This window comes from Arachis ipaensis, chromosome B5 (genome assembly GCF_059453495.1).
Source record: "Arachis ipaensis isolate K30076 ecotype BB chromosome B5, ASM5945349v1, whole genome shotgun sequence".
Taxonomy (NCBI): Eukaryota; Viridiplantae; Streptophyta; class Magnoliopsida; order Fabales; family Fabaceae; genus Arachis; species Arachis ipaensis.
This window is the reverse complement of record NC_142440.1, coordinates 100,035,457-100,058,749: the sequence shown is the minus strand read 5'-3', so window position 1 is coordinate 100,058,749 and position 23,293 is coordinate 100,035,457. Positions and strand designations below refer to the sequence as shown.

General features: G+C 39.7%; 1 non-coding gene and 1 pseudogene across 1 annotated transcript; both read right to left on the bottom strand.

The window, feature by feature from the left end:
- Positions 1-2,438: 2,438 nt before the first annotated feature.
- Positions 2,439-23,293, bottom strand: part of LOC148565146 (uncharacterized) — a 47,848-nt pseudogene continuing 26,993 nt past the window's right edge.
- Positions 13,443-13,549, bottom strand: LOC148565147 (small nucleolar RNA R71). The gene has a single exon (XR_015884880.1). It is a non-coding gene; the product is annotated as a small nucleolar RNA R71 (small nucleolar RNA).

Sequence of the window (23,293 nt, the reverse complement as noted above, 5' to 3'; positions counted from 1 at the left end):
CATTCCCAATTGAATTGAATTAATCAAAAGGGTTCACAAACTTGCAAGACAAGTAATTATCAAACATGGACATATGGAAATGAGCCATTGAACCCTCACTGAAATTGTATATACACTCTAGTCACTCAGTGTTTGGGGTTAAACCACTCAAATCTCTTCTAATCATGCTTTCTAAAACTTTGTTCTTCATCTAACCAATCAACAAATATTTAATGTACAAATACAAACATCATGAGGTCTTTTTAAGGTTGTAATGGGGTTAAGGCAATGGTGAGGATATATGTATGGCCAAGTGAGCTATAAATTGAATCTCTGATTAGTCTAAGTCCTCACCTAACATACATACACTCTATGTAACTCTAAAATTCATGCCTAGCTACCCATAATTCCCACTTTTGCGTCACACAATCATGTACCAAATTATCTTTAATTCTATCACATATGCATTGATCTTTTATTAAACTTAATACTGGGGTAATTTTGTCCCCTTATTTATTTATTTAATTATAGGAAATTTTTTTTTCATGAAAATAAGCATAACATATCAATGCATATGGTATTTTAATTATTTTGGTCTCACATGAGCATGCACCCAAATTCCAAATATCTTGTCAATTCAACACTTTTTTATCAACCCAAGTTCAGACGGTTCCCCACACTTAATTGATACACAATCTCTATCTTAAGCTAACCAAAGATTCAATTTGGAGTAATTAATTTTTTTCTGCTTAAGGCTAGTTATGTGGTAAAATACAGAATAAATGGGAATTAAAAGGCTCAAGGTGGCTAACAAAGGTGATTGAAAGGATAGGCTATTTGGGATAAGTGACCAAAAATCAAATAATGGGCTCAATCATATGCAAGCATGTAAATACACTAAACATTGGACATATAGAAAGGAACAAAGTAAAGTCTGCACTCATAGTGAAGAAACACACAAGAATGCAATATTATGGCTAAATAGTGTAATCATGCAATTAAGCTCAAAAACTTACGGGTTGTGTGTTCTTTGGCTCAAAAATCATATATCAGTCATGTATATCATGCAAGTAAAAATAAAAAGTTTCAACTCAAATAAATATGAATCTTTAAATGCCTTTCCTAAAAATAAATATATTTCTTGAAAATGTCATCAATTGACCAACATTTATTACTATATATATACTAAGTGGATTGTTGTGATTATGAAAAACTAAATATTTTCTAGTTTACTCCCTATTTTCAATCAATACCAAATTCTCATATGCTAAAAAGGGTAAATTAAACTTAATAATCCATATTTTTCTATATCACAACTAATAAACTAAGAGTGCAATTCAAGCTAAATATCTAAGATATATACAGCCCAAAGTACAAAATATAATAAAGTAGAAATAAACAGAAATACAGTAAAAGAAAATGTGCAAGCACTGAAAGGAAAATAAGATAAAATAAAATAAAATAAAATAAAAATACAAAAATGAAGCAAAATAGGATGAAAAAGTCTAAAATAGTTCACCAAAATAAGATCCGCCAGAGATGGCGATCTCCCCACACTTATATCATAGCATCGTCCTCGATGCTCAATCAAGCCGGGTGTGAAAGGTCGTCACCTCCTGAAGGGTGTGCTGCTGCTGGCTCTGTGGGCTCTGGCTGTGTAGGGGCTTGTGGCTCTACAGACTGCTCAAGTTGAGGCTCCTCGTGCTGGGGCTCCTGGTGCTGATCCTCTGCCTGTGCATCCTCTTCCTGCTATTCAGCCTCCTCCTCAGAGGGCTCCGATGGTGTGTCAGGCTCGGAGGGATGTCAGTATGTCCCGACCTGATCATTAGCTTCAGATGTTCATAGCGTCGCTTACTGCGATGCTCAGACTGCTCATAACGCTGCTGGTTGCGGCGCTCCATCTGATCCAGGCGCTCAAAGAGTCGGTGCACTAGGTGGTAGATGGGCTGGGAAGCGGGTGAGGGTTCTGTGGATGTGGGAGGTGCAGCAGGCACTGAAGGTGCTGCAGAGGATGTGGCCACGTCAGTGGAGGCAGTAAGAGATGGTGGTCTGTAGCCTAAAGCTTCAAACCGCTTGCCATGTGGAATAATCATTTTGCATTCGGCAGCTGGTGGCTTCTCATCCTCAAGCTTCCAAGGTACCTCAGCTCGGCGGGCCATCTGGGTAATCAGATAGGAGAATGGCAGAGTGCCTCGAACATGAACCCTAGCCATGTACTGCCTGATGAACCGTGGAAGGTACAGGTCCTTGCCTTCCATAACGCACCAGATGAGAATGATCATAGCAGCTGGCACCTCTGTCTCGTAAGTGCTCGGCATAACATAGTTGCTCAGGATTTGCTGCTATAGCCGAGCCTTATCATTAAGATAGATAATCTTGATGCCCTTTGGATTTACCGTCGACTTACCCATAGCCCAGGGAACAACAGGATCAATGGCTATGGTGCGCCTCATAGCATCCTAGTCAAAGCTCAGAAACCTCATGGATTCCTCAGCCTTCTGATAACCATCTGGCTCATTTGATTTAGGCTGGAAATGGAGGATATCTTCAATGGCCTCCTCAGTAACCAAAATCTTTTTCCCTCTTAGCTGTACTGCATCCAGGGTCGTCTTGTAATAGTTGCAGTAGAATTCCCAGACACAGGATGCATTAACCTCAGTCAAATTCCTCTCTAGAAAGAATCAGCCTCTCTGTTTGATCTGCTCTGTAGTGTACTGTTGTAATTCAGTTGGTATTCTGAGGGTCTTTTCCAAATATAGGTGCCTCTTATCCGCAAAGACCTGATATTTCAGTTTACAGTAGTGATTTGCAAACTTGATTGGATCAGTCGCAGGCACTAGTTGATCTTCTTTTTCCTATGGAGTGAAGTTCTTCTCATGCCAGGAATCATCCCCAAGAATATCTGAAAGAGCCATAGAGGACTGGCCTCTTTTCCTCTTACCTGTGGTGGCCTTAGCCTTACCCTTTCCTTTTAGATCAGACATCCTAAAAAACAGAAATTCTAGGATACAGATTAACAAATAAAGCAGGGAAATAAATAGGCAATTAATGGGCAAGCATAACAAGCAGTGGATAGGGAAAAAAGGAACGAAAGCTAAAGCAAGAAGTGAGTCATAAAGATATAAAAATTTGGACTAGATGCAAGGAAGGAATTAAAGAAACCAATCAGAAATCACAATCTAATAATCTATTAAATAAAATTCAGAATGCTTGTTTTAGCAAGAAACATCAATCAACATGCCTTTAAAGGGGTTGAAAAGAGTTAGTGTAAAACGAAGAGAAAAGTTAGGAAGTCAATGAAGTCCAAAGTTAAAAAGGTAAGTTAAAATTAGTGGCATGGTACTGTAGTTCCTAGCTAACAGAAGTTCACAAGATTGAAGAACAAGTAACTCACACTCAAGCAAAGAATGTGGATTATTAATGATGAAACAGGTAGTAAAGAAAGCACAAATAGAAATAGAATCATCAACAATGTAAGTCAATTAAGAAGGGAACCAATTGGAAGGAAATGCCGGCCCAGCATCTCATGAAATGGCTTTGGTGTAAACCAAGTAAATCGCAATGTCAAAAGCACTAAAGTCAATTCATGAGTAAGAGGTAAGTAAAACAGCTTTTTCAGAAAAATTGAGCAGCATTTCGGCAGTAAAAGGAACATTCCCGGAAAAATAAATAGCAAAAACTCAGTTCAGATAGAGTCAAGGCAGTTCAGCAAAAAAGTAGCAATCAGCATGGCATATGAACTCAGAGCAACAAATTCAATCAGCAGTAACAAATTCAACTTATGTGAATTGACGTCATGAAGCAAAACAGTATCAATTAGCAATGAAACAACAAGCCAGCAACATCAACAACAAAGCAATTGGGAAAATCAGATAATTCAAACAGCAGGAACGGGGCACTTATCAGACCTAGAATCCTCTAACCACAACCTAGCTACCTAACTACCTAAAATCCACTAAGAACATTGAATTCTAACTATCCTAATTTGAACAAAAATTAAATATGCAAACGGACTTAAGTAAATAGAAAATGAAATTGAAATGCAGGGGTGGAGACATGGAAACCTAGGGAAGGAATATTACTTAGAATCAGAAAGGAAGGGAGAGAGGAGTGGCACGGCGGCGAGGTAATGGTGGCACGGCGACAGTGCTGCTGTCCGCGGCGGCTTGGTGAAGACAGGGGGTTGAGAAGGGGAATAAGAAGAATAAGAGAAGAAGAAATGAGGGAGAGGGAGGGGCTGTGTCGGCGGCGGTCGGGGTCGTCGGCGGTGGTGGTGGCTGCGCGAAGGTGATTGTGGTGAGGGTGAGTGGTGGTTATGGAGGGAAGAAAGGAATTGAAACATTGAGGAGGGGAGGGGTAAATGACGCGAGTTAGGGTTTTCGCGTCAGGGGGAGTTATAAAATGAAATCCACGCGTACGCGTAGATCACGCCTGGGTGTGGATGGGCAAAAAGTGCATCGACGCGTAAGCATCTTCGATGCGAACGCGTGAAAAGGGATAAATGAAGATGACGCGTACGCGTGAAGTACGCGTACGTGTCAACCGAAATGGTGCTAAACGCATGACTCCAGCGTCGTTTTGGCGCAACTCTCTGTTCAAATTGAGGGGGCTAGAATTTTCATGCGATGCGTGCGCGTCATGCACGCCCGCGCGTGGTGTGCTAAAATGAAATTGATGCTTACGTGTGGGCCAAATTGTGCCTATAGCATACCAGCCGCACGATTCCATCACAACTTTCAGGTCGTTGGATGGAGACGCCGATTTGGGATCAACGCCCACGCGTGGCCTACGCGCACGCGTGGTGTGGCTTTTTTTTTAAATGCAAAATGCAGAATGCAGATTGCAGATGCTGATGCAGACATTATGAATGAACACTAAGAAAAATCGAATAAAATAAAACTAACAATAAAACAAAACAAAAATAAAACTAAGACTGAAAAAGAACGATCATACCATGGTGGGTTGTCTCCCACCTAGCACTTTTAGTTAAAGTCCTTAAGTTGGACATTTGGTGAGCTCCTTGTCATGGAGGCTTGTGCTTGAACTCATCTAGGAATCCTCACCAGTGTTTGTAATTCCAATAGCCTCCGGGATCCCACATTAGTTGCATAGAACCTTCAAGCAAGTTAAAGCAAGTGACAAGGCCCCAAGAGTGTTGATTGCTAGAATGAATTCTGGGGTCCCAAACCTTGCTTTTGCACCCGTCTTCTTGTTGATCATTATTTTTCCACTTGGGTGATGAGTAATTAGAATTCTCACTGAGACATCCAAACAGCCTCCTAGACCCATTCAATCGAGCTCTACACCAATCCTGGTACTTCAATTTGGAGCATGCAATCGTATTGAACCTTGCATGACAACTCTTACCACTAACCATCTCCCTCTTACTCTTATAGCCACAAAGGGCTCTAAGTTGCCCATCCGTCTCAAGCAAAGCATATTCAGTTGGGCTAATTAAGCTTAGAAATGAAAGATTTACCCACTTGAATGAAGGAATAGATGGTGATGGCGTTGGGGGAGGTGTTTCCAATGGTTTTGCAAGCTCCATTCCCTTGTGCTCTTCTGTGAATTCTTCCACCTCCTTGCAAACCTCTTCAACTACAACCGCATCTTGATCAAAATCTTCTACTTCTTTCCCATCACTCAAGTCATAAGTTGGAGGTTGAGAAAATTCTACCTCCACATCATCTTCATATTCGCTTGGGGAAGTTTCTTCAAACTCAAGGGGTTGAATTGTGGATGCAAGTTCATCACTAGGATAGCTTGATTTATGATCATCATCACCAAGGGAACTTGCTTTCGGATCTTTTCCGTCCAATTCTTCATAAGGTACATGCCTTGGAGGTTGTGCACTATCCTCCTCAACATCAATTTCAAACTTTTTGGTGGAATTCTCTATAACTCTCGATTCCCATGGAAGTTCAGCATCTCCTAGGTCTTCAACCACTTCTTCTTCTTTGATAATTATGGCTTCCTCCACTTGTTCCAGTACAAAGTCATGCTTCTCACTGTCCACCGGAGTTTCTAGTGTCTCTTTCATGCTACATTCTTCATTAGATTCTCCACATGAAGCTATGGGGGTTCCTTGAGTGTCCAAACATTGGGAAGCAAATCCATTTATCGCTTGCTCCAATTGATGAAGGGCTGTGATGAGCGAATAATTTATACACTTTTTGGCATTGTTTTTACATAGTTTTCAGTATGATTTAGTTAGTTTTCAGTATATTTTTATTAGTTTTTAAATAAAAATCACATTTCTGTACTTTACTATGAGTTTGTGTGTTTTTCTGTGATTTCAGGTAATTTCTAGCTGAAATTGAGGGACTTGAGCAAAAATCAGATTCAGAGGTTGAAGAAGGACTGCAGATGCTGTTGGATTCTGACCTCCCTGTACTCAAAGTGGATTTTCTGGAGCTACAAAACTCCAAATGGCACGCTCTCAATTTCGTTGGAAAGTAGACATCCAGGGCTTTCCAGCAATATATAATAGTCCATACTTTGCCCGATTTTAGATGACGCAAACTGGCGTTCAACGCCAGTTCCATGTTGCATTCTGGAGTTAAATGCCAGAAACAGGTTGCAAAGTGGAGTTAAACGCCAGAAACAGGTTACAAACTGGCGTTCAACTCCAAGAGAAGCCTCTACATGTGTAAAGCTCAATGCTCAACCCAAGCACACGCCAAGTGGGCCCCGGAAGTGGATTTCTGCATCATTTACTCATTTCTGTAAATCCTAGTAACTAGTTTAGTATAAATAGGACTTTTTACTATTGTATTTTATCATCTTCGGACATTTAGTTCTGGGATCATGGAGGCTGGCCTCTCGGCCATGCCTAGACCTTATTCTTATGTATTTTCAACGGTAGAGTTTCTACACACCATAGATTAAGGTGTGGAGCTCTGCTGTTCCTCGAGTATTAATGCAAAGTACTATTGTTTTTCTATTCAATTCAAACTTATTCCTATTCTAAGATATTCATTCGCACCCAAGAACATGATGAATGTGATGATTATGTGACGCTCATCACCATTCTCACTTATGAACACGTGCCTGACAACTACTTCCGTTCTACATGAAGATGAGATAGAATGAGTATCTCTTAGATATCTAATACAGGGGACCGAGTCCGAGATATTAGAGTCTTCGTGGTATAAGTTAGAACCCATGGACGGCCATTCCTGAGACCCGAAAAGTCTAAACCTTGTCTGTGGTATTCCGAGTAGGATTCGGGAAGGCATGGCTGTGACGAGCTTCAAACTCGCGAGTGCTGGGCGTAGTGACAGACGCAAAAGGATAGTAAATCCTATTCCAGTATGATGGAGAACCGACAGATGATTAGCCATGCAGTGACAGCGCATTGGACCATTTTCACAGAGAGGACGGGATGTAGCCATTGACAACGGTGATGCCCAATATACAGCTTGCCATGGAAAGGAGTAGGAATGATTGGATGAAGACAGCAGGAAAGCAGAGGTTCAGGAGGAACGAAAGCATCTCTATACGCTTATCTGAAATTCTCACCAATGAATTAAATAAGTATCTCTATCCTAGTTTATATTTTAATTATGTTTTAATTATCAATTCTCTATAACCATTTGAATCCACCTGACTGAGATTTACAAGGTGACCATAGCTTGCTTCAAGCCGACAATCTCCGTGGGATCGACCCTTACTCACGTAAGGTTTATTACTTGGATGACCCAGTCACTTGCTAGTTAGTTGTACGAAGTTGTGACAAAGTGTGATTCACGTTTGAGAGTACCAAGTCTTTGGCGCCATTGTTGATGATCACAATTTCGTGCACCAGGCTGCATGAAATTGGTCCACTGTTTTCTTGAGACGATCCCTTGACTCTTGCTTCTCTTAGGCAACACGATTAGGGACATAAGGCTCTTGGGTTGATAGATATAGACATGGTGGATATAGAGGTGGTTGGTATGGTGGATAAGGGTTAGGGTCATATGAAGGTGAATGGTGGAAAGGGGCTTGTGAGTATGGTGGTTCAAAACTATGTTGAGGAGGTAGTTCATAAGCATATGATGGGGCTCGTTGGTAACTACAAGGGGGTCCACCATATCCATCATCTTGGTACGCACCTCGGAATGACTCTTGACCATGGTAATGTAGTGGAGGTTGGTTGTCACGAAGGGGTCCACCATAACCATTGTCTAGGGATGCATCATAGTATGGTTGTTGGTCATAGTGCATTGGGGGGGGGTGTTGCCAAGAGGGTTGATCAAATCCTTGTGGCTCCTCCCATCTTTGATTGTTTCAACCTCGATGCATGTTCTCATTATAGCGTCCATTCCCCACAACATAATTGGAACCAAACTCATAGCGACAGGGGAGAGAATTCATAGTAGCTAATAAAAATTAAAAACAAAAACAAATAAACAAGCAAAAAGTAAATATTTACAATAATCAATAATAGGGCACATGTTTGCAATTCCCTGGCAACGGCGCCATTTTGACGAACGGATTTTTGCTAGTAAAGAAATTGACAGATAAATCCTCGTTAAAAGTATAGTTTCTAAACCAACAAAGAATCCTTTCGTACAAAAATTTTGTTGTCACAAGTAACAAGCCCCTAAAAAAATTGATAACCAAAGTATTTAAACCTCGGGTCATCTCCCAAGAAATTGCGCGTCATTTGGCGAAATTCCTTTCCACGCGTATGCGTCGCTCGTCTTCTGCGCTAGTTACGCGTGCACGTCGACCATGCGTGCGCGTCGCTGCTAGCTTCTCAAAACTTCAATTTTCACGTTCCTTCCACGTTTGCATGTTTCCTTTCCATCCTCTAAGCCATTCCTGCCCTATAAAGCCTGAAAACACTCAACACACGGATCACGACATCGAATGGTAATAAAGGATAATTAAAATTAACAGTTTAAAGGTCTAGGAAACATGTTTTCAACTATATCACAGAATTAGGAAGAAATTGTAAAACGATGCGAATTATATGAATAAGTGAGCAAAGAATTGATAAAAACCATCCAAATTAGCACAAGATAAACCATAAAATAGTGGTTTATCACTCCTTCTTTATCTCATGAACTCTTCTCTGTACGGAACAATTATTTAAATAAGACATGTATTTTGGTTTATATATACTGTTTTTGAATAAGAATAATATTATTATCATTATTCTTAGAATTATATTTTGGTTTATAGTAATTTTAATTATAAATAAAGTCATGTCAACATTAAAATAAAAAAATACTTATCTAATAAATTTGAATAGTGAATGATATATTAACAAAAAAATAAAATAAATTTCTTAAAAATAATAGAAAAACGCAGAACAGGCACGTTAGTGACATATATCAAAAAGAAATTAATATTTTCAGTCTGATCTTTCTTTCTTTCACCTGCTAATGCAGTTCTGCTATTTTCTGTGCTGGCATCATTCTTCATGATGGCACGGGAATTCAACTTGTACTCCGATTATTAACATGTCATAAAATCCAACGTTGTAATTTTTTATCTTTTTTGTTAATTATGCACTTCTATGACCATAAGTCAGAATATCATAATTAGAAGTCAACAAGTATTTAACCAGTGGTGATAAATAATTTTTTTTATAGATCTTATTATATTCTGAAGTATTCATTTAAATTATGTTTTCTTTAATTTTATGTTAGTCTTTGTTTGTGTAAACCCCGTAAAATTAGCAAATAATTAGTCAATAAATTATATTTTAATAAAGGAAATTAAAAATGTAAATTTTATATTAAATTAGGATAGAGCTCATCAAAACGAGAATTTTGACACTAATTTCAAAGAATTTGGCCCAAGATTGGACTGAACGGGCCGAATTGGTCGAACCGGGTCCAAACCGAGCCCGTGGGCCCAACCGGACCTATTACTTAAATGAGTTTCAGCTCATCACTTCCCTTCCATTCTTCATTTCGTTCCAGCAGCCATGGAGAGAGGAAGGTAAAGACCAAAACCCTAACTCCCACTTCCATCCACCATAACTTCTTCATCCGAGCTCTGATCGCCGCACCGTTTGCGGCTACGCGTCCAGCGCATCGAGCTCTACAATGCAATCAAGCTTGACAACCACTTCCGTTCTACATGCAATCAAGCTTGAATGTGTATCTCTTGGGTTTCTAATCTAAGATTAAAACCTTCGTGGTATAGGCTAGAATCATTGGCGGTCATTCTTGAGATCCAAAAAGTCTAAACCTTGTCTGTGGTATTTCGAGTGGGATCTGGGAAGGGATGACTGTGATGAGCTTCAAACTCGCGAGTGCCAGGGCATTTTGATGAGCAAAGTCTAAACCTTGGCTGGCCATTAGCCATGTGATGCCAGGGCATTTTGGCCAGTTTCACTGACTTTTTCTTTATGGTTTTAGGGTACTTTCATGCACTTTCTTAGGAAATAAGCAAGTTTTGGGTAGAATTTCACTTACATCTTGATTCAAGCTAACATTGTGATTTTAATATAAATTCATGAGAATTATGCATGAATTGAATGACAAATTGGATGATGCATGTCTCATAACTTGGACAAGAACTTTGATGCACTTTATTGCTTGATTTCAGGACAAAGGAAGCAAGGAAGAACCACGTTAGCAGCCACATTAGTCTAACTAACGTGACCTCTAACGTGGAAGGGGAGCTAGCTTGCAACGTTAATGAGAAAAGTAATCGCCAATAACGTCCTCGAAGCCATCATAGCCCACGTTAATTGCCACATTAACTACATTAACGTGGTAGTTAACGTGGAAGAAGAAAATGAAGCCAACGTTAGTGACACTCACCTTTGTCACTAATGTTGGACCAAGCTCATATTGGCCACGTTAACTCAGTTAACGTGGACTCTAACATGGGGAAACAAAAGAATGACCAACGTTAGTGACACTCACCTTTGTCTCTAACGTTGAGCTAAGCCACTTTGAGCCACGTTAGTTACCATGTTAACTCAGTTAACGTGGACTCTAACGTGGAGGGAGCAAAGAATCGCCAACGTTAGTGACACTCACCTTTGTCACTAACGTTGGGATGAGCCACTATAAGCCACGTTAACTACATTAACGTGGAAGCTAACGTGAGTAAAAGGGATGATGAGCCAACGTTAGTGACACTCACCTTTGTCACTAACATTGGAGATGGCTAGCAATACCACGTTAGAAGCCACGTTAACCTAGTTAACGTGAACTCTAACGTGGGAAGTAGGGGCATTTTGGAACGTTAGTGACAAAGGTAAGTGTCACTAACGTTCTCGAAGATGTGGTAAGCCTACGTTAAAGGTCACGTTAGCCACACTAACGTGAACTCTAATGTAGGGAGAAAGGAGGATTCTCAACATTATTGGAAAAAGTAAGTCCCAATAACGTGTGCGAAGGACCAAGAGGCAACGTTAGTGGTCACGTTGATGCCACTAACGTTGAAGTTAACGTGGAGCATCCTTGGGTTAGGAACGTTAGTGAAAAGGGTGATTATCACTAATGTTCTCGAACCCACACTTTCACTTAACGTTAACGCCACTAACGTCCTAAGCTAGAATCCCTGCCTACTTCACACTTTCTCTCTGCAAGTAAAGCTAAGCCCACTGAAGAAGATAACTGCTTCAACTCAAGATCCAAAGGCCCATATCCAAGACTTGAATAGCCAACTAGAAGATCAGAATAGTATAAATAGGGAGAGCTTTGAACTAGAAGGGAGCTTTTGGCATTATTAGAATTACTCTCTGTTTTTTACTTTCTCTGCAACTTTTAGTTTAATTCTCAGAATGTACTCTCCATCTATGCTTTTCATTCCCAGAGCTATGAACAACTAAACCCCTTTCATTGGGTTAGGGAGCTCTGTTTTAATTTGATGGATCAATAATAGTTTTCATTATCCTTCTTCTCTCTTTTCTCTTGATTTTACTAGAAAGCTTTCAATCTTCATCCAATTGAGTAGTTATCTTAGAAAAGAAGCTATTCATACTTGGATCTCTTCTGAACCTTGGAAGAGGAATGAAGAGATCATGCTATAATTGCTTTCTCATGTTGGACCAAATTGGGGTTTGGGCAGATACGGTGACATATAATTCTCCCAATACTTTGATTTGGAAATACATGTGGTATAATCAGTGACCACACTTCATCTCTTCTCATGAGCAATTAGACCAAGGAATTGGCTATTGATCTAATTTGAGAGATTGAATTACCAAGGAATTAGAATTCAATCACTTAAGATTGCCAAGGAGATCAATGAATGCATTGATTGAGGAAGAGATGAAAATGAACTTGATCCAGAGAATGCAACATCTCCTAAGCCCAATGAACTCCCCATTTCTGATCTTACCCATTCTCTTTACTTTCTGCTATTTACTTTCATGCTAAACTCCCCTTCCCCATTTAAGATTCTGCAATTTACCTTCCGTCATTTATTTTTTACAATTTACTTTTCCGCCATTTAATTTCCTACAATTCTCAACCCAATTTCTGCTTAGCTCAACTAGAACATTCTTCCAATTAAAGTTGCTTGACCAATCAATCCCTGTGGAATTCGACCTCACTCTATTGTGAGTTTTTACTTGACGACAATTCGGTATACTTGCCGAGGGAAATTTGTTAAAGGACAAGTTTCCTTGCATCAAGTTTATGGTGCCGTTGCCGGGGATTGATTTTGTATCAACAATGATTAAATTGGTGAATAACTAGATTGAGCATTTGTTTTTATTTTGTTTGATTTAAGTTCATTTGAGTAATTTACTTTCTGTTTGGCTATTTTCTTCCCTTTCCCCTACCTATTTTCTTAGTTGTTTACAATTCAGTCACTAACCCACTAACTGTTTGATATATTGCATCACTCACACTAACAACATTTCTGTAGAAATTACTATCTGCATCTATCTCTCTTGCTTGTGCCTTGTTGGTTGTATGACAGGTAGAAGAAGCGGGGCTTCAACTTCCTTTGATTCTGAACCTGAGAGGACCTTCCTTAGATTAAGGAGGGAAGCAAGAGGAAAGAGAGTAGTTGGTGCTGAGGAAGAGGAGGAGTACTTTGAACCAGATATGGATGAGAATATGGAGAACCATCATGAAGAAGAGGCTCACAACCATAGTCGAGAAGGTCCAGCACATCAGGCTGGGCAAGAGAGAAGAGTTCTGGGTTCTTACATCAATCCAAACCTAGGAAACTGTGGAAGTAGCATCCAACGGCCAACCATACATGCCAACAACTTTGAACTAAAGCCACATCTCGTCACCCTTGTTCAGAACAATTGTTCATTCGGAGGAAGTGTCCAAGAAGACCCCAATCAACATCTAACCACCTTCCTGAGGATATGAGATACTGTGAAGTCTAATGGTGTTCATCTTGACACTTATAGACTACTTCTGTTCCCTTTCTCACTCAAGGACAAAGCATCTAAATGGCTGGAATCCTTTCCAAAGGAGAGTTTAGCAACCTGGGATGATGTGGTGAACAAATTCTTGGCAAAATTCTATCCTCCTCAATGGATCAACAGGTTGAGAGCTAAGGTACAAACCTTTAGGTAGCAAGATGGTGAGACTCTATATGAAGCATGGGAGAGGTTTAAGGACCTGACAAGAAGATGCCCGCCAGATATGTTCAATGAATGGGTGCAGTTGCATATTTTCTATGAAGGTCTTTCATATGAATCAAAGAAGGCAGTAGACCACTCATCCGGGGATCTCTGAACAAGAAGAAGATCATTGAAGAAGCCATAGATGTCATTGAGACTGTAGCTGAGAATGACTATTTCTATGCTTCTGAAAGAGGCAACATTAGAGGAGTGATGGAGCTGAACAACGTGGATGCACTGCTAGCTCAAAACAAGATGATTACCAAGCAATTAGCTAACCTCACCAAGAAGATGGAGAGGAATCAAGTAGCAGCAATCACCACTTCAGCAGCAACTCAAGAAGGAGTGAATGAAGAGGCAGAGGGTGATCAGGAACAGGCCAACTACATTGGAAATTCACCCAGGCAGCACCATGACCCATACTCCAAAACATATAATCCTAGTTGGAGGAACCACCCAAACTTTGGGTGGGGAAATCAACAGGATCAAGGCCAAGATCAGAGATGCCACAACCCCAGCAACAATGCAACTCACCAACATTCCACACAGAGATCATATCAGCACCCACCTAACAACACACCTTAACATCCATACCAAAGTCAAAATGGCCCTTCTCACCCCTCCAATCTCAACTCACCATCATCTGAAGATAGACTCTCCATGATTAAAATCCTACTTGAAGGCATATGCAAGGAAATTCAAGATAACAAGGTGTTCAAAGAGGAGGTGTGAGCCAATATCAAGAATCAAGGAGACACCATCAAGAGGCTGGAATTTCAAGTGGGATACCTATCTGAGAAGATTCCCAAACCTACTAATAGCTTCCCAAGTGACACAGAGAAAAATCCGAGAGGTGAAGCAAAGAAAGTCAGATGGGAAGATTGCAAGATGGTTACTATAAGTGATAAGGAGACTGAGGAAGAGCTGAACAAACCATCAGAACAATCTGGAGATACATCAGCAGGAAAGCAGAAAGAGAATCCTTAGGAAACCACAATTACGCAGAAAGAGTTGCTGAGGCTCTATGCACCCTTTCCCCAATTACTAAATGGTGGTGTAGAGAAGAAAATATACTCAAGGATTCTTGACATATTTGCATCCCTCCATGTAAACATACCATTCATCAAGGCTCTCCAACAAATGCCCTCATACATCAAGTATATGAAGGAGCTGCTGACCAGGAAAAGCTCACTCAAGGTAGGACAAATCATAGTGATGAATAAGGAGTGCAGTGCTCTCATTCAACCAGACCTGCCTACAAAAAGGAAGGACCTAGGGAGTTTTCACATCCCCTGTGCCATAGGAGAAACAATGTTTGACAAAGGACTCTGTGATCTGGGAGCAAGCATCAACTTAATGCCTTTATCCCTTATGAAGAGGCTGCAAATCAATGAGCTGATGCTCACAGACGTAGTCATCAGGCTGGCGGACAAAACTCAAAAACAAGCAATTGGAGTGGTTGAAAACGTGCTGGTGAAGGTTGGGAACTACTTCCTTCCCACAGACTTTGTCATACTGGAAATGGAAGAAAGTCACCTTCACCCAATCATATTGGGAAGACCATTCTTAGCTACAGCCAGAGCGCTCATAGATGTGGAGCGAGGAGAGCTAATACTGAGGATACATGACGAACAACTCACCTTCAACGTCTTCAAACCCTCACAAGAAGCAAGTCAGGAAGGCAAGGAACTAAGGGCAGAGCATGACAGAGCAATGGTGGGAGAAAAAAGCATTGAAGCACAAGTTGTACACCCTGGAATTCCTTTGGGTGATGAACAAGAGAATCAGCAGCTGTTACAGCTAAAGGAAACTCAAGTGGAGCCAAAACCACCAGAATCATATGAGACCAGCAACAAAATCTCCCTGGGGAAAGAGACCACAAAGAGCAGGATAACAGCAAAAGAAACAAAGAAGAAAGTACCAAGGAGATGGAGGAATAAAAAGATCCCTACAGAAGATTTCTCTCCAGGGGATTAAGTGATCTCAGCTTACTTCCTAGATATTTCACCTCATCTCCCCACCATCCCATCTCAGTTACCTAAGGTTTTCACCATCAAAAAAGTTCTCTCCCTAGAACATGTGGAGATCATTGATGAAGCCAATGGATATAGGTTTACTGCAAGAGGGGAAGATCTGAAGCATTACCAACCACCATGACAAAGGCAGAACGTCAAGCTAGTGACGCTAAAGAAACGCTTCATGGGAGGCAACCCATGTTTTACATGCTTTTAAAAGTAGTTAATAAAGCAAGGTTCAGGGATTTCAACTCAACTTGACATGCACTTGAATGAATCCTTTTGTGCAACATATAGTGAGGAACAAGTTTGTTGTTCAAGGCACACTAAGAGAACATAAATGTAACCCATATCATGTCACTCTTAGGGGCCTTGAACAAATCTTTTACACCACATGGCACCAAACTAAGTTTGGTGTTGCCAATGTTGCATACATGGATGTTGAGTTAGTCAATTAGTGTGCACTCATGAACATCACTTAGTAGTTAGAAACAAAAACTTTAAAAAGTAGTTATTCTTTTAATTTTGCCGCCACTTTCCATAAGTTTTCTTTTAATCACATTTCTTTTATTTTGTAGGAGAATTGATGGGACAATTGAAGGGTTTGGCTACCACAAAAGGAGAGGACTGTACACGTGTCTCCAAGGGGATTGCATTGGGAATTGTTGCCATGCAACATTGGAAAAAGAACAAGCTTGGAAACTGAACCAACACCATCATAAAGTTGATGATCCTTGTGCTCATCCCATGCTAAACCCCATCCGTCCATCACACAACCACCCCATCAATCCACACCTTTCATTCACTCATCATTTTCCTATATAAGTGAGTCCTAGTCCGTACTTCCCTTCACATTCCAGCAACCACTTCTTCAAACTTCTCACTCTCGAAGTACAATTCTCCAAGCCACACCCTATCCAAAGCCAACCGAATTCCACCACTCATCACTAACCTCAACACCTTCACTTTCCAAAAGTCACTCATGGCATCATCAAGCTCTAAAAGAAGAAAGGGGAAGGAGCATATGGAGCAACGCCCTTTCGATGAAAAGAAGTGTAGAACTTTTTATCATGCACTCCAATTTGGATGGATGGCTGATAAGGAGATCATATATGAGCTAGGCTTTCAAGTCAAGAAAACTGAGTGCCCCGAAATCACAGAGAAGGTAAAAAAGAGAAGATAGGAGCTCCTCACCAATTTGGTCACCGCAAGAATAAATGCAACGCTCCTGAGAGAGTTCTACGCAAATGCGGTGAGGTATGATAGGAAAGAAGAGTCTTATATAAGCTTTGTGAGAGGAGTGACGGTGGATTTTAGTCTCATGAGCATCATGAGAGTGCTGAAGCTACGAACTATACCATTTGAGGAAGAGAGTTATCAATCTCGAATAGATGGTAATCCTAATTATGACCAAATTGTGAAAGATATCTACATACAAGGGGCAGACTGGATGAGAGATCCCAATGAAAAACCCAAATTTATTAAAAGAGATGATCTCACCTCTAAAGCAAAGGGATGGTTCAAAATTGTAAGGAGATCCATCTTTTCTGCCGGAAACAATTCAGAGGTGAATCTTAAGAGAGCAACAATGGTGCAATGCATACTTAAAGGGGGAGAGATCAAAGTGCACGAGCTCATAGCCCAAGGCATTAGGAAGATGGCTGAGAAAAGTGATTCTGGAGGAAGGTTAGGCTATCCCAGCACCATTTTCTGCCTGTGTGACAAGGCCGGGGTAGTGTTCGAAGATGAAAACCCCGAATGGATAAAAGTTGGTATCCCAATTACTGTCCGGCGTATGCATGCTGTTACATGTCCCCTACCTCAACGAAGGATAAGAAAGAGGGTAGCCCAGCAAACTGTAGAAGGGCAAAACCCAGAGGAGCAAGCCGTAGCCACCTTGAACATGCACTAATTACAAGAAGCCATTGATGGCTTATCTAGGCAATATTGGGAGAATCAAGAGGCACAGAAGGAGCTTCAATTATAGATGATGGGCCGTCAAGAGGAATCGCTCTCGAGATGGATGAATCAACAAGGGGAGTGGCAGAAGCAAATTATGGAGCAGCAATTGGAAAAAGGAAAACAATGGGGTGAATCCTTCCACAGGATAGAACAAAGGCAAAATGAACAACAAGAATCTATCCAAAAGCTAATCAACATCCAAGCACATCAAGGTGCACACATACATGAGATGCATCGAAAACAAATAGAACAAGCAGAACTCTTTGACGAGCACAGGGCATTCTCTGAAGGGGTTTACATGAGTGAAAGTGGAAATCATGTAAACATGCTAGCCAGGCTCGGATACTTAGTTGGACAGCTACCTATAGTACATCCGGGAATCACAAAATATGACGAAGTGAAGGATGAGTTAGCACGAGAAGAAAGAGAAAGGGTGGAGAAGAGTCATGAATCAGTAAGGAAGGCACTTGAAGGCTGAAAAAGAGCCAGACTAGCACGGATACAAGGAAGCACAAGTGGACGCAAAGAGGACAAGCAAGAGGGAGAGCATGGACAACCCCATGATTAAAAGGTGGTGGAGTTCCCTCATTGTCCCATCTTTTTCAAGTTTTAAATAAGGAAAAAATCATGTATGAAATAGAACATGCTTCAATGGTAGTTTAGAATTTTCAATTCTGTTTTTAGTATTCTCCTTGCTTAGGTCTATGATTGCTAGTCAAATTGCCTGTTTTCAATTCCATCTTGCTTATTGTATGCTTGTCCTTTTTTTAAGCTAAATAAAAAGAGATGTTATGAAAGACCAGAGTGGAGTTCAATTTATGGAGTAAGTTCTTAAATTTATGGTGTAGTAATCACTTAGCTAAGTTGGTTCACCAACAAGGTGGGAAGGCAACTATCTGTCCTGAATCATATGCTTGAAACACACCCCATGAGACTAGCTAAATAATAAGATCCTAATAAGAAAAAGGAAAAGAATAATAAGAGTTGAAAAAGAAAGAAAAGTTAATAAAGAATAAGGCTAGGCACCAAGGGCTTGAATCTTGAGGGATGTGTCTGTGGTGCTCTTGTACCAAGGATCTGCTTGGATGAATAAGTTCTTAGGAGTTCTTCATCACTTGGTAACTTGGGTTAACTAACCCGGGATTATCAACTGAAAATCCACTATCAAGAGCAACCTTGCTACAGAACATTTAGTAACCCAAAGAGGTGCTGGACACCAAGACCTCAAGGGAAGAAAATAACGAACCATGTGCCTGTGGTGTGCATGTATGGGGGAGAGAGACTTGAGGGAGTAAGTCCTTAGGGGTGTTTCAACACCTAGCACCTTGAACCAACTGGTTCGGGAGTGTTGGCTGAAAACTTATCTTAAAGAGTCGCCCCCTCATAGAACACTTAGCCTAAGGAAGAAATAAACCTTGGAAAGACAAAGGGATCAATAAATAAAAGTCTCAAAGGGTGCAATCAAGTGAGTATTCCAAGGCATGATAAAGGTCTGAAAGCCAGTAAAGGAATGAACCTAAGTTGCTATGCATGAAACCCCATAAAACCAAGAACATGACTTCCACAATAATGATTCATTCCTCTTGTCATTTCATTCATCATTCTCTTGTTCTAGTACTTGCTTAGGGACAAGCAAGCTTTAAGTTTGGTGTTGTGATGCCAGGGCATTTTGGCCAGTTTCACTGACCTTTTCTTTATGGTTTTAGGGTAGTTTCATGCACTTTCTTAGGAAATAAGCAAGTTTTGGGTAGAATTTCACTTACATCTTGATTCAAGCTAACATTGTGATTTTTATATGAATTCATGAGAATTATGCATGAATTGAATGATAAATTGGATGATGCATGTCTTATAACTTGGACTAGAACTTTGATGCACTTTATTGCTTGATTTCAGGACAAAGGAAGCAAGGAAGAACCACGTTAGCAGCCACGTTAGTCTAACTAACGTGACCTCTAACGTGGAAGGGGAGCTAGCTTACAACGTTAATGAGAAAAGTAATCGCCAATAATGTCCTCGAAGCCATCATAGCCCACGTTAATTGCCACGTTAACTACATTAACGTGGTAGTTAATGTGGATGAAGAAAATGAAGCTAACGTTAGTGACACTCACCTTTGTCACGAACGTTGGACCAAGCTCATATTGGACACGTTAAGAGCCACGTTAACTCAGTTAACGTGGACTCTAACGTGGGGAAACAAAAGAATGACCAACGTTAGTGACACTCACCTTTGTCACTAACGTTGAGCTAAGCCACTTTGAGCCATGTTAGTTGCCACGTTAACTCAGTTAACGTGGACTCTAACGTGGAGGGAGCAAAGAATCGCCAACGTTAGTGACATTAACCTTTGTCACTAACGTTGGGATGAGCCACTATGAGCCACGTTAACTCCCACGTTAACTACATTAACGTGGAAGCTAATGTGAGTAAAAGGGATGACGAGCCAACGTTAGTGACACTCACCTTTGTCACTAACGTTAGAGATGGCTAGCAATACCACGTTAGAAGCAACGTTAACCTAGTTAACGTGAACTCTAACGTGGGAAGTAGGGGCATTTTGGAACGTTAGTGACAAAGGAAAGTGTCACTAACGTTCTCAAAGATGTGGCAAGCCTACGTTAAAGGTCACGTTAGCCACACTAACGTGAACTCTAACATAGGCAGAAAGGAGGATTCTCAACATTATTGGAAAAAGTAAGTCCCAATAACGTGTGCGAAGGACCAAGAGGCAACGTTAGTGGTCACGTTGATGCCACTAACATTGAAGTTAACGTGGAGCATCCTTGGGTTAGGAACGTTAGTGAAAAAGGTGATTGTCAGTAACGTTCTCGAACCCACACTTTCACTTAACGTTAACGCCACTAACGTCCTAAGCTAGAATCCCTGCCTACTTCACACTTTCTCTCTGCAAGTAAAGCTAAGCCCATTGAAGAAGATAACTGTTTCAACTCAAGATCCAAAGGCCCATATCCAAGACTTGAAGAGCCAGCTAGAAGATCAAAAGAATAGTATAAATAGGGAGAGCTTTGATCTAGAAGGGAGCTTTTGGCATTATTAGAATTACTCTTTGTATTTTACTTTCTCTGCAACTTTTAGTTTAATTCTCAGAATGTACTCTCCATCTATGCTTTTCATTCCCAGAGCTATGAACAACTAAACCCCTTTCATTGGGTTAAGGAGCTATGTTTTAATTTGATGGATCAATAATAGTTTTTATTATCCTTCTTCTCTCTTTTCTCTTGATTTTACTAGAAAGCTATCAATCTTCATCCAATTGAGTAGTTATCTTGGAAAAGAACCTATTCATACTTGGATCTCTTCTGAACCTTGGAAGAGGAATGAAGAGATCATGCTAGAATTGCTTTCTCATGTTGGACCAAATTGGGGTTTGGGTGGATATGGTGACATATAATTCTCCCAATACTTTGATTTGGAAATACATGTGGTATAATCAGTGACCACACTTCATCTCTTCTCATGAGCAATTAGACCAAGGAATTGGCTATTGATCTGATTTAAGAGATTGAATTACCAAGGAATTGGAATTCAATCACTTAAGATTGCCAAGGAGATCAATGAATGCATTGATTGAGGAAGAGATGAAAATGAACTTGATCCGGAGAATGCAACATCTCCTAAGCCCAATGAATTCCCCATTTCTGATTTTACCCATTCTCTTTAGTTTTTTCCATTTACTTTCATGCTAAATTCCCCATTCCCTATTTAAGATTCTGCCATTTACTTTCCGTCATTTATATTCAGCTCTTTATTTCCAACATTTACGTTTTCTGCCATTTACTTTTTCGCCATTTAATTTCCTGCAATTCTCAACCCAATTTCTGCTTAGCTCAACTAGAACATTCTTCCAATTAAAGTTGCTTGACCAATCAATCCCTGTGGGATTCGACCTCACTCTATTGTGAGTTTTTACTTGACGACAATTCGGTATACTTGCCGAGGGAGATTTGTTAAAGGACAAGTTTCCGTGCATCACCATGTCTAGTGTTTTGGACCGAAGCTTTCACTGAAAGCTTGGCTGGCTAGTAAGCCATGTCTAATTCCTGGACCGGAGTTTTAGACTAACATTGCATGTTTCCTGGAATTCTCATTAAAAATTTTGAATCTCTTTATTTCCTTTTCCATATAATTTTCGAAAAATCACAAAAAAAATTATAAAATTTACAAAATAAAAAATATTTTATGTTTCTTATTTGAGTCAAGTGTCAATTTTTAAGTTTGGTGTCAATTGCATGTCTTTATTCTTCTTGCATTTTTTGAATATATGCAATATGTTCTTCATTGATCTTCAAGTTATTCTTGATGATTTCATTGCTCTGATCTTTGATTTCTCTTATTTTGTGTCTTTTGTTGTTTCTTACATGCATTTTCAAATTGTTATAGTCCTTAGTATACAAACTTATAAGTTTGGTGTCTTGCATGCATTGTTTATTTGATGTTAGTTGCATTTTTCATTGTTTCTCATCATTAAAAATTCAAAAATTTTTTTTTCAAAATTGTGTCTTTTTAAGTCAATAACACATAGAATTAAAGATTCAGAACATTTAGCAAAGGAATTACACAGAAAAAACTGGGCGTTCAAAACGCCCAGTGAAGAAGGAAAACTGGCGTTTAAACGCCAGCCAGGTACACGCCCAAAAAGGTAGCATTTTGGGCGTTAAACGCCAGAATGAATGCCATTCTGGGCATTTAACGCCAGGAGGACACTTGAGGGAAGATTTTGTTTTTAATTCAAATCTTTTTCAAATTTTCATAATTTTTCAAAATCAAATTTTTTTCAAATCATATCTTTTCAATCATATCTTTTCAAAATCAAATTCCTTTCAATTTTTTTATTTATTACTATTTTCAAAATTCCTTGTTACAATTAATGATTTAATTCAAAATTTTCAAGTTATTACTTGCCTATTAAGAAAGGATCAAAAGTTTTAATTCTAGAATCATATCTTTTAAGTTCTTGTTGGTCAAGTAATTAACTTTAATTTTAAAAACTTTCTTCTTTTAAATTTGATTCTCAATCATATCTTCTCAATCATATCTTTTCGATCACATCTTTTTCAAAATTAAGTTTCAATCATACCTTTTTTATTTCTAATTTCAAAATCTTTTCCAAAAATCACTTAATTTTATTCCCAATCTTAGTTTTCAAAAATCATTTACCAAATTTTCAAAAGTTCTTTTAATTATTTCAAAATCTTTTTACTTTATTTTCGAAAATTCTTCTCCTCTTCCCACATCCTTCTATTTATGGACTAACACTCCTCCTCAATGCACAATTCGAACTCTATCCCTCTTGATAAGTTCGAATTCCTTCTTCTCTACCTTCTCCTTCTATTCTTCTTTACCTCTGACACCTTAAGGAATCTCTATGCTGTGACATAGAGGATTCCATATTTTCTTCTCCTCTCTTTTCATATGAGCAGGAGCAAGGACAAGGGAATTCTTGTTGAAGCTGATCCTGAATTTGAAAGGACCTTGAAGAGAAAGCTAAGAGAAGCTAAAGTACAACTCTCTATAGAGGACCTAACAGAACTTTTCAAATGAGAAGAAGACATGGCAGCCAAAAACAACAACAATGCCAACAATGCAAGGAAGGTGCTTGGTGACTTTACTGTACCTACTCCCGACTTCTATGGGAGAAGCATCTCAATCCCTGCCATTGGAGTAAACAACTTTGAGCTTAAGCCTCAATTAGTTTCTCTAATGCAACAGAATTGCAAGTTTCATGGACTTCCATTGGAAGATCCTTATCAGTTCTTAGCTGAATTCTTAC